The sequence below is a fragment of the Ursus arctos genome, chromosome X (assembly GCF_023065955.2).
Source record: "Ursus arctos isolate Adak ecotype North America chromosome X, UrsArc2.0, whole genome shotgun sequence".
NCBI lineage: Eukaryota > Metazoa > Chordata > Mammalia > Carnivora > Ursidae > Ursus > Ursus arctos.
Genome location: NC_079873.1, coordinates 119385091 through 119398499, shown reverse-complemented (window position 1 = coordinate 119398499; position 13409 = coordinate 119385091). Strand labels below are relative to the sequence as shown.

General features: G+C 37.9%; 1 protein-coding gene across 3 annotated transcripts in view; it reads right to left on the bottom strand.

Annotated features, from left to right (window-relative positions):
• The window catches only part of GPC3 (glypican 3), a 406719-nt gene that overhangs the window by 189178 nt on the left and 204132 nt on the right, over positions 1-13409 (bottom strand). The window lies entirely within an intron of this gene.

Sequence of the window (13409 nt, the reverse complement as noted above, 5' to 3'; positions counted from 1 at the left end):
AGATACAGAAATGCCCACAAATTAAAGCTTGAAAACCCAGGGTGCAATTGAATTTGAGATTTCTCTATTGCTGTGGTGATTAAAGTCCCATTTGCCTTAAATAATTGACTCATATTCATTTCTGGCATTGCCTCTATTCCTGCGGCTGTTTGCTCCTATAAATCAATTTTCCTTTCTGAACATGAAGTCCAAACCCTGATGCGCACATAAATTCTTAAACACACAAATTGTATTTCAAATGACAAAAGCCAGGATTCGGTTAACATTTCAGCCTCTCATGAAAATATTGATTAAAAATTGGCTAAATGAGAAGTTATTTCTCTTTCTCTCATTGATTTATTCAGTTAAAAAGAAAATGTATTTCAAGACATTTCATTTTTAGACAGAGATAAATATTTGACAACAAACCATATACCACCATATAAACTCACATAACAATTTAAGCCCGTTCAGCCCCGGAGGAGAGGCAAGTTCTTAGCTGAGAATAAAAGTTATCACGAATTTAATCATTTTTGGTAGATTTTCTCAAGATAACTTTAAAGGGAGCTCTCTGACAGATTGCTAGACCTGGAAATGGAACGTATCCCCAAAATGGGTATCTGGATGGAAAAAAAAAAAACCAATCCACGCGCTTATCTATACATTTGATATTACAAATAACGCCTCTGGTATTTGCAAGCTGAACATCTGGAAGGATGACTGCTAAGCTTCCTTGGTAAAGTTTGGCTTCCACATGGCTTGGAAACCTTATCTACTCTACGGAGACTACAAATTCAAGATTACATCTGCTGCCCCTACCCCCTGGCATAAGGCCCAATTAGTGTCATTGGTTTGAGAAAGAAAGTAGTGATGTCATATCATCTCATTTTCTCCAAACTGAAACACTCCAGACACAAATTATCCCAAATAATCAGAGTTCCACAGTTATATGAGGGAAGGGAAAACAACCATAATGATAGGTTTCTCAAGAAATAAGACAGCTTAAAAACAAACAAAAATAACCAAGTTTCCTGAGACATTTAAAATGAACTTAGTACTTTCTTCCATTTCCTTCCAAAGAGCAAAGGTCCATGACAGATGTAGTCTAAATGATGCCAATTCATGAGCCTTGAAAAATCCAATTATTACTACTTTCAGACTGCTAGAGAGACTGTGCTCCACCAGCTCCTTGGGATCACTTAGTCCGATATCACAGTCATCTGTGGCAGAAGTGAGCTCTAGGTTGTGCCACCACCATCTGCCCCAGATCCCTTGCAAGGTAGAACACGCTTGCTAGAGTCTTCCCTTGGGCTAATGACATGCCCGGCAATGGTGAGCAGATGCTCTTGTAATTCCAAGCCCACTTGAGAAAGTTAATCTTCATTTCCATCAACTGCTATCTGCTTATTTGTTTGTTTTGTTCTATTTTGTTTAGAACATAAGGCAATGCCTGGAAAAAGTTATCTATTTTATGGCAATTTCTTCCTAACCCCACATGCTACTCTAGTCTCAATCCTTGCATCTAAAGGTTGAATGAGGCCATGAGGCCAAGAGATCATCCAGCCCCATACAAAGGACCAGTCAACGAATGCTTTAAAATCATCAGAAGTGTGGAGATTTGAAACTATTCATTCAGTCTAATTTCAGCTACCAATCATTTATTATATACTAGGCTCTGTGCTAGGTGCCGGGGTATAGAAGTGCTGGGTAGATGGAGATAAATGATAGACCATCCCATCTTAATAGCACTCATGAGCTGTATGGTTTGGTGTTTACAAAGCATTTCCAAGAAGATTATGATATCTACAGTTTACAACAATCTTCTGAATTTGAGACAGTGATCCCCATTTTATACCTGATGGAATTGATGCTCAGGAGAGTTTAAGCACTTTCCCAGGGTCACATAACTGCAAAGTAGAAGCAGTCAGCTTCAGACTAGTGTCTCCCAGCGATGGTTACACTCTAGCTGCCCTCAGCTAGAGCCAACACACATATCCTCAAAAACCTTTGTAGAAAGTTAAGCTCTTTTAAAAGCTCATTATTTTCCCATTGGCTTCGCCTCTCCAGATGGAAATGTATTAGAAGAAATTGCAGCCGAAAGACCGACAAAGCAGAGTCGTGCTTTTTCACCTTTGCCTTGGGACAGCATGAGGTAAGGGAAGGAGGACTGCTACCCTAAAATGAATTCTCTACAAGGCAAGTTTCATCTCTAGCCCACAGTGCATGTGTTCTCTAACGTGCAAGATATATGACAGTGAAATTCCATAGACTGTACTGCCATAACCTTTTTTTTTTTTAAGTTTCTGTTACTAGCACTGCTGGATCAATAGAAAAAGAAAATTACAAAAGATCATGAACTCTTCTGCAAAAAGAATAACAACAATGCATATTGCAGGGGGAAAGGGCTGCGGGTTCACATCTAACCTCAAGCGCACATGTGCTCCCTGCTCTAACTTTCACAGCTCGGAATCCACTTAGCACATCTCTGGGTTTTGCCCAACCCCCTTACTTGTACATCACAGGACAACAGACCAAACCATAACTGCTCGAGCGAAGGCTCCTTGGGGACTTATAGGAACCAAGGTGAGGTGAAAAGTGATGCTCGGCTTGAGGTTGGCAACTGGAGGTTTCATGAAATGAAGTCAAGGGCTAGAATTACTGCAAGGAAGTTCAACCCATTGATTTTTTTGGGGGGGGGGGTCAGATAATAATGTACACTTAAGCTAGGGGAGGATTTCCTCTGTCTCTTTCCTGGAAAGGAGTCAAGAGTTATGTCCAGGAAAAATTGGAACAATGTAAAAATCAGAGCTATAAAGAAAAATTTGGCACTGAACAAAAAAATATGTTTTACCATATATAAAAAGATAAATGATACAGATAAATAGAGCTAATAAACCGAGTTAATATACATCCCAATATAGTAAGTTTTCTAGATTTGTAGATGCCCCCACCACTATCCCAGACACCACTATTTGGACACACTCTAGTCATGTCCACCTCCTCCTTAAATTATGGTACTCAAAAGGGACACAGTTCTCCAGATGTGGCTTGATAGTGAATTTTGCAATCGGGCTATTTATTATCTCTCTTTTTAAGTGGTTCAACAACTTCTCCTACTAACCACCCTCCCAAGCTCTGGCCATACAGCCTTCCACTGTAGCAAAATGACCATCTCTAGTATTTGGTAATGATGTTTCTGTATTCAGACCCAGACAGAAAGAAATATGTTTTCATGGGCCTTTTCGTTTGCAGGCTGCATACTTTCAAAAAAGGAGGTCATAATTCTGGTTGGAAGAGAGGAACGAAGGAACCGCTGAATTCCCTTCAAGCCATTAAGACTAGGGCAGTCCTTACAGAAGGAGGTTCGTTTTTCAAAGCATCTTTCCCCTCGTTGTAAGAATGGCAAATACTTTACACAAACTTTTTAAATTCCTAGGATAAATGCCACGTAACAAGTTGGATTCAAAATGGTCCTTGGTTTCAAGCACAGGTACTTCAATGGAAAAAGGAAAGTAACATTTACGAGGTACCTGCAGTGTACGTGCCAGGATCTGTGATAAACTTGCTCATGTATGTCCTCTCAATTAACTTTAACATAGCCATATGTATTTGGAATTATTTTTATTTGACTGGTGAGGAAACTGAGGCTCAGACAGGTTAAATGACTTGCACAGGGTACCACCTCTAATGAAATGCCAGGGCCTGAATTTGAATGAAGGGCAGTCTAGCACCAAACCCCTTATTAATCTTACAATATGCATCACCCTAGAAAACTGGACATTGGGAGACTTCTGGTCTTGGCTCCAACATGTAAAGAACTTAGAATTCATTGTTCCCATCCTCCACAACAAGACAATAGCCGAATAAACTGAAAATCAAAAATTCTTCTTAGATCCGTCAGGGAACTGAGGTCCCAGGGCAAACTGCCACCCTGAAATACGGGAAGATAGGCAAACACAGAGAATCACAGGTGCGATCAGCTTACCTGGAGCAGAAGCCACTAGAGCCATAAACTAGTAGGAACACTTAAAGGGCAATTTTGACAAATTGACAGAGGGTAAATGTGGACTAGCTTGAGACCTAAAAGCTCCTGGGCCCCCAGTGTTACGAGCTCCCCACACCTCCATGAATTTACCTCCAGGAAGCATACAGAGTTCTCATGGTGAAGATCTAAGAAAAGTCTCCTTGTTTTTCAGGCAGGGGGAGGGGAAAAGTAATAATTGAGGAATACACCATGAGCATTCTCGGTAACAAATACCTGATCTCCAAAGGACGCAACTTTACCAAAGCCTAATATACCTGGTAAAAGGGCAATTAGACAAGTCTAGCCCCCTCTAGCTCTCTTGTTCTATCTTAAGGGAAAAAACAAAAGCTGAGAAAATCTTATGAAGGTCACAGCCCAAGAACTTAGACTCACTGAAAGCCTAAGATTCATCAGAAGTTTACAGACCACTTCTATTCCTCCTATAATTTACCACCAGAAAGACAAAGACCCTATTTAAGAAGGAGTTATTAGGGAAACCCAAAAACAATTGGTGAGAAAAAAAATAAAACAAGGGAACTATAGAAAACTAAAGCTTCTGGCATTTATAGCTACAGCAAACATTAAAGAGCCCAGGTCCATGAAAATTCACACTAAAGGTGTAATCACCTCAGTTCCTATTAGCCTATATCATGCCTTACTTACAACAATCATAAGCCATGCTAAAAGGTAAGAGAAACAGTTTGAAGAGACAAAGCAATTATCAGAACCATAATCAGATACGGCACAGATTTTAGAAATACCAGACAGGGAATTTAAAATAACTATTATCAACATATTAAGGGCTATAATGAAATAAGTGAACGACATACAAGAACAGATTGGGTAATATAAATACAAAGATGGAAAATGTCAGAAATATCAAAAGGAGATGTTAGAAACCAAAACCAGAAATCAAACAGAAATGAATCAGTGAGCTTGAAGAAATATCGATGGAAAGTTCCCAAATCAAAATGGCGCAAGAAAAAGAAAAAACAGAAAAGAATACCTAAGAACCGTGAGACAAATTCAAAAGGTGTAGAATGTGTGTCATTGAAATTCCAGAAAGGAAGAGAGAACAGTGCAGAAGAAATATTTGAGGTAATAATAGAAAAAAATTTCACAAAATTCATGGTAGACACAATCCAAAGGCCCAGGAAGCTCAGAGAATAACAAGCAGGTTGAGTATCAAAATACCTACTCCCAGGTATATCAGAGTAAAACTGCAGAAAACCAAAGTGAAAGAGAAAGTCTTCTAAGAAGCCAGAGGAAGAAAAAGTCTTATAGAGGACCAAGCATAAAATTTATATCGAACATCTCCTCAGAAACCATGCAAACCAAAAGAGAGGGAAGTGGGGCGTCTGGTGGCTCAGTCAGTCAGGTGTCTGACTCTTGATTTCAGCTCAGATCTTAATCTCAGGGTTGTGAGATTGAGCCCCATGTCAGGCTCTGTGCTGGGTATGAAGCCTGCTTAAGATTCTCTCTCTCCCTTTGCCCCCCCCCCACCATTATTTCTCTCTCTCTTTCTCAAAAAAGAGAGGGAAGTGAAAATATTTAGTGTTGAAAGAAAAAAATCTGATCAATGCAGAATTCTGTTTCCAGCAAAATTTTTATTGAAAAGGGAAGGAAAAATATAGACCTTCTCAGACAAATAAAAATAGAAAAACATTGACATAGTAGACCTGCCTTGCATAAATGTTGGCAGCAGTTTTTCAGGAAAATCATATAGGTCAGAAAATTGGGTCTATATAAAGAAACGAAGAGCATCAGAGAAGGAATAAATAAAGCTAAAATAAAATATTTTATTTTTCCTTAAAAAACTGATCTAACAGATAACTGTTCAAAGCGATAATAGCAACAATGTATTTGGTGATGATAGGATGTGAATGGAACAGGAGGGAGAAATTAGGAATAGTCTGTTAAAAGGTATTTGCACTACCAGTGAAGCAATATAGTGTTATTTGAAAGTGGACTTAAAATTGTTTTAAAATGTATATTGCAAACTTTATGGAAACCACTAAAATTTTTCAAAAAGACGTATAATTGATATGCTAAGAGAGGAGAAAAAATGGAATCATAAAGAATGTTCAATTAAAACCAGAGAAGGCAGAGAAAGAAGGTTAAAACCATCCATAACAAAGAATAAGTGCGGTGAATAGAAAGCAGTTACAAGCATGGTGGCTACTAATCCAATTACATCACTAATCACTTTAAATGTCAATGGTTTAAATACACAAGGTAGGGACACCTGGCTGGCTCAGTCCTTAGAACATGCACCTCTTGATCTCAGGGTTGTAAGTTCGAGCCCAACGTCTGGGGTAGAGATTACTTAAACATACAATCTTTAAATACACAAGGTAAAAAATGGAGGCTATCAGAGTAAATATAAAAACAAGACCCAACTATAGACTGTCTACAGAAAACACATCTTAAATAAAAAGATATAAAGGGATAGAGAAAGACGTACCATGCTAACACTAAGAAAAAACTAGAAGAGCTAAATTAATTTCAGACTAAGCACATTTTGGAAGAAGGAAAACTATTAGGGATAAAGGGGTCAATTCTCCAAGAAGACATAATCCTTAACGTGTGGGCACCTAACAACAGAGCATCAAAATAGGTAAAGCAAAAACCTACAGAATTATAAAGCGAAATATACAAATCCACAACCACAGCTGGAGACATCAACATCCCTCTCAGTGACTAACAAATACATCAGGCAGAGAATTAGTAAGGATTTAGTTGAACTGAACAGCACCATCAATCAAAGAGATCTCATCGACATTTATAGGATACGTCATCCGCCTACAGCAGGATACACATTCCTCTCAAACTCACATGGACCATTCACCAAGCTAGACCACATTCTGGGCCATAACATCTTAACCCATTTAAATCCATAGAAATCATACCAAGAATATTTTTAGACTACATAGATTTAAATTACAAATCAATAACAGAAAGATAACAAGACAATATCCAATCATTTGCAAATTAAACAACACACTTCTATATAACACATGGGACAAAGAAGTCTTAAGAGAAATTTAAAAATATTTTTAACTACATTAAAACGACAACACAACTTACTGAAATTGGAATGCAATAAAAAAGAATGAAATCTCACCATTTGCAAGAACATGGATAGAGCTAGAGAGGCTAGTGCTGAGTGAAAGTCAGAGAAAAGACGAATATCATATGATTCCACTCATATGTGGAATTTAAGAAATAAAACAAATGAGCAAAGGGAAAAGAGAAAGAGATAGAGAAAGAAAAACCAAGAAACAGACTCTTAACTTAGAGAACAAATTGATAGTTACCAGAGGGGAGATGGGTGGGGGGATGGGTGAAACAGGTGAAGAGGATCAAGAATATACTTATGATGAACAGAATAATGTACAGAATTGTTGAATTACTATACTGTACGCCTGAAACTAATATAACACTGTATGTTAACTATACTGGAATTAAAATAAAAACCTTAATAAAAAAAAGAAAAAAAAGAAATTGGTGGGATGCAGCAAAAAAAGTACTTAGAGAAAAATTTAAAGCATTGAATGCATATATTAGAAAAGAAAAAAGATCTCAACTTAATAAGATTTCACCAAAGGAAACAAGAGAAAGAAGAAGAATAAAAACCTAAAGCAAGTAGAAGAAAACAAATAATAAAAATTAGAGCAGAAATCAATGAAATTGAAAACAGAAAATCAATAGAGAAACAGGGCACCTGGGTGGTTTAGTGAGTTAAACGTCCATCTCTTGATTTCAGCTCAGGTCATGATCTCAGGGTCCTGAGATCGAGCCCCGAGTCAGGCTCCATGCTCAGCCGAGAGTATATTTGAGATTCTCTGCCTGTCTCTCTCCCTCTGCCCCTCCCCCACTTGTGTGTGCACACGCTCACGCGCGCGCTCTCTCTCAAATAAATAAATAAATAAATAAATAAATCTTTTAAAAAAAGAAAATCAATAGAGAAATCCAATGAAACCAAAAGCTAGTTCTTTGAAAAGATCAATGAAATTTAAAAATAACTAGTCAGGCTAATACAAAAAGAGAAAAAAACACAATTTACTAATATGAGAAATGAAAGAGGAGTCAGTACTACTGATTCCATGGGTATTAAAAGAATGATACATGAATATTATGAACAACTCTATGGCCATAATCTTGATAAAATCGATGAAATGCATCAATTCCTTAAAAGACAAAACTACCGAAACTTACACAAAGAGATACCGATAATCTAAATTGGCCTGTATTTATTAAAGAAATTGAGTGAATAAGTAACAACCTTTCAAAAGGAAAACACCAGGTCCAGATGCTTCCACAGGTGAATTCTACAAAACATAAGGAAGAAAGGATACCAATTCTCTACAATGCCTTCCAGAAAACAGAAGCAGAGAGAACACTTCCTAACTCATTCTATGAGGCCATCATTACCCTAATACCAAAACCAGATAAAGACATTTCAAGAAAGAAAATCTACAGACCAACATCATTCATGAACATAAATGCAAAAATCTACAACAAAATATTAGCAAATCAAATCCAAAACAATGTATAAAAAGAATCATACACTATGACCAAGTGGGATTTATTTCAGATATGCAAGTCTGGCTTACCATTCAAAAATCAATTAATGTAATCCATCATATCAATGGCTAAAAAAGAAAAATCACATGATCATATCAATAGGTGGAGAAAAACATTTGCCAAAATCCAACACCATTTATGATAAAAGCCATCAGCAAATGAGAAAGAGAGGGGGATTTTCTCTGTGTTCTAAAGTATACCCACAAAAAAATTATAGCTAACATTGTACTTAATGGTGAGAAACTAGAGGATTTGCTCGTAAGATCAGGAACAAGGCAAGGATGTCTCTCTCAGCACTCTTATTCAATATTGTACTTAAAGTCCTAGCTAATGCAACAAGACGAGGAAATAAAAGGCATACAGATTGGGAAGGAAGAAATAAACTGTTTTTGTTCACAAATGACATGACTATGTAGAAAAATCCTAAAGAACTGACAAAAAATTTTCTGTGAACTAATAAACGATTTAAATAAGGTCGCAGGATACAAAGTTAATATACAAAAGTCTATTTTTTCTATATATCAACAATAATTAACTGGTATTTTAAATTGACAACACTATATCATTTACATAAGCACCCCAAAGATGTTACATGCTTAGGCATAATTCTAACAAAATATGTATAAGAACACACGGAGAGATCCTCCATGTTTATAGACAGAAAGACTCAGTATTACCAAGGAGTCAATCCTTCCCAACGTGATCTATAGATTCAATGGAATCCCAATCAAACTCCCTGCAAGTTATATTGTGGATATCCATACTAAAGTTTATATGGAAAGGCAAAAGACCCCGAATGGCCATCGTGACACTGAAGAAGAACAAAATCGAAGGACTGGCACCTATCAGACTTCAAGAACTCCTATAAAGTTAAAGTCATAAAGACAGCATGGTATTGGCAAAAGAATAAAGAAATAGATCAATGGAACAGAAAACAGAGCCCAGAAAAAGACCACAGAAAGGACACAGGCAATTCAATGGAAAAAGGACCGTCTTTTCAACAACTGGTTCTGCAACAATTGGATATCCATATGCAAAGAGATAAATCTAGATATAGACATTCTATCTTTCATAGAAATGAGTTCAAAATGGATTGTAGACCTAAATATAAAATGCAAAACTATAAAACTTCTAGCAAATAACATGTGAGGAGACCTTGACCACTTTGGGTTTGCAATAAGGTTTTAGATACAACATGAGGAGTTCAATCCACGAAATCAAAAATTGGTAAGTTGGACTTTTTAAAAAGTAAAAGCATGTGTTCTGCGATGTTAAGAGAATAAAGAGAAAAACATCTGTTAGAAGAAAGAGAAAACAAGCCTCAAACTGAGGGAAAAAATTGCAAAACATAACTGATAAGGGACTCGTATCCAAAACACGCAACGAACTCTTAAAATTCAACAAGAAAACAAACAACCCAACTAAAAATGGACCAAAGATCTAGATAGATCAATATCTCACCCAAGATCTGCAGGTGGCAAATAAGCCTGAGAAAACATGCTCGATGCTATATGTCATTAGGGAATTACAAACGAAGACAGCAAAGAGGTGCTAGTACACATCAGAACGGCTGAAACTCAGTACACTGATGTTACCAACGCTGACGAACACGCGGAGCAACACTGCTGTCGTCAAATAGTACAGCCACTTTGGAAGATAGTTTGCAGCTGCTTATAAAACTAAGCATACTGTTATCACGTGATCCAGCATTTGTGCTCCTAGATATTTACCCAGTGGAGTAGTTGAAAACACGTTCGCACAAGGCTATAGACCATGATTCCAACTATTTGACTTTCTGGAAAACGTGGATCGAAGGGGGCCCTAAGAAAGGCCCTTCCATATCAGCCATTGCCAGGGCTTTGGGGGTAGAGAAGGAGAGAGGGTGAACAGGTGAAGCATGGGAATTTTTAGGGGGGTGAAATAGTGCTGTTTGATATTCTAATGGAGGATACAAGACATGATACTTTTGTTAAGACCCACAGAACTGTGCAACGCAAAGAGTGCATCTTATTGTAAATTATGGACTTTGGCTAATAATAATGTACTGATACTGGTTCATTAATTATAACAAATGTGCTCCACTAATGCTAATAATGGTAATAACAGAAGAAATGTGCGCAGGGGAGAGGGAGCAAACAGGAACTCTGTACTATCTGCCTGATTTTTGTTTAAATCTAAAACTACTCTAAAATACAAATTTTTTAATGAGAAAAACTGGACCTTGGAAATTCGTCCTCGATGTGACTGGTGACTAGAACCACCGGAAAGTGTTCACTCACTCTGTCTTCTTCCTCGATCTGCTTTGACATTTCTTTCACGAGCTAGGAAGTTTCAGCACACCATAGGTGCCATCTGGCATCAATGTAATCTTAATTGGGAAAACCACCAGAAAAAGTTAACGGACCAAAACATACAAACAGGCAACACGTTTTAGTGTTATTTTCAAATACTGAATACTTTTTAAAAACTCAGCCAAATAAAAATGGCAAGTTTAGGCTGTAAGAAAAGCCCCCAGGTTTTCTAGAATAGTTCACAGAGAAGATACTCAAAGGGTTTCTCCAACTTCTGTTGCATTTTCCTGGCATTTTATGCTCCACATTAACTAGAATTGACCAAGCTTAGAAATAAGTTGCTGTTAAATACGAGCCATCTATCTGTGTAGGCCCATGGCCACACTGTAAGTGGATGTAGGCTTTCTTTTTAACTTTCATACGCCAGGCTTCTAAATACCAAGGTACGACAATTAGAAGTAAAGAAATGAGTGGAAAACAGTGAAAGTAATGTATTTTTCAAGGGCTGTTACATATATCACTTCATAGGTAGATAGAAACATATATACATACATACATAGGTACGTATAGATTTCCCCCCAAAGGCTATCAGAGACCAGAGAAGACGATTAGTAGTTAAGGGTATTCATGTCTCGTGTCTGAGGATTCTTCGAATGAATCATTTTAATCGTCTTCTCTGCAACAGTTGGCCACCCCTTTGCTCCATCAACCCAATTAGTTCTTATCATTTACCCTCCACTAGCTTGTCTGAACCACGAGTTTGTTTTAACCTTCTGGACACTGTGATACAGTCATCCAATCATTTTCCCTCTCCACGTGTGTTGCTAGAACATACAGACGAAATTTATGGCCTGCCTCTATGAGCCATAATAAACGTCAGGTCACGCATCTGTCTCCTACCTTAGTCCTGGCACCACTTATCCCTATGTATTTGGGTTGCATTGTCTTCTGCTTTTATTAATGTGCACTTTTGTAGGGCACTTTACACTCTTTGGGGGACGAGGTAGGGTGTAAATAAATAGGCAGGTAGATAAATAAGGAGGAGGGAAACAGGACCTATACCTACCACCTCCAGTGAAAATATCACTTCAGTGATGTATTCTCACGGGTTTGAGTAGCAACTATTAGAAGTGTTGGTAGTCGTGCGCGGCCAGACCCTTGGCAGGGACTCAGGAGCCCAACACTGTCTTCCCCACAGTTCTCAGGGCCTGAGGTTGCACATGTATGCATGGTCCTTCCAAAATCTTTTCTGTCCTTCCAAAATCTTTTCTCTCTTTACCCTTCAGCCATATCTTAAAAATTTTGGTCAAACGCATATAACAACTTTAAAATTAGGCCCTAATGAGGCTGGCTTCATCACAGCTCAGAAGACATATGTCTGTCTTCACATTGCATTCAGGAACAAGCCACCCTTGGAAAATCAGGAAGGTGGCGAAACAGAAGAATGGAGGGCAACTCCAGACAGTTTGTCTTACAGAAGACACTGGGGATCAGGAATTCATTTTACTGGGAACATGCCATGAATAACTCTGGTCCTTATAGGAGAATATTGTGGGCCAGAATTTTTCAGGCTGGACCATACCTTGCCCTATTATCTAGATGAGTTAGTCCTAAGACATGATCCTTAGACTTTGTTCATTCTTCACTGGCTCCCAGGCTTTCACTTGAATGAGCCAACCGTTGGTTGATTAGGAAATATTCTTACCTCTCCAAGGTTCCCCTGGTGAAGAAATAACACCTACCAAGAGAGGCACTGGGGTCGCATTCTCAGAGCTTGCAGATCAGTCTCTACAAAAGAAAGCCTGATAGTATCCAAGGAAGGGAAGTTCTACAGTCACTCTGAGAACCCACAAAGAATAGTGAAAAAGCCCCCAGGGCTCATCAAATCATTCCACTAATTAAAATTTTTTCTTTAAAAAAAAAAAAGGTCCTTCTCCAAAGAGTTTATGGGGACCGGACATGGATAACTCCAAACAGTCATGAGAAGAATGGCTTGTGTCTTAGCTAGACCAAAAAATCACGAAGACATTCTAGGTCTGGTTACTGTCTTCTTGACTTGTGAAATTTTCTTTTTATAGTGTGTGACTATAATTCCATACATCGAGGCTAAAGAGTTTCTTCTCTGAACCACCTGCTATTCCTAACCATAGCACAGGAAAATAAAAATGGGCTTTTGAAGACATATTGAATGTAAGATTCTACTCCCTTAAGAAAGGGAATGGCTTTATTTAAAGGTTCCAATGCAAACATCCTGTTAGTGCTTTTATCTAATAAAATCCTGTATTTCTTTTCAATATACCTTTAGATTTCAAAAAGAAAGAGCACAACAACTAGGGAGTCTTTTGTGTTGTCAGGACAATTAATGTGTTCCTTTGACCCAGTCTTGCTCTTGTCTGCTCTTCTTTCTTCCTTTAACCACTTAGATCCTAAATGAGTACCCTAAGAAAGGTCAACTGTCAGCAGTTTATGCAACCACTGTTATTGGAAAGAACTGCGTCTGTAACCCGTTATTAAGGATTTCCATGGCA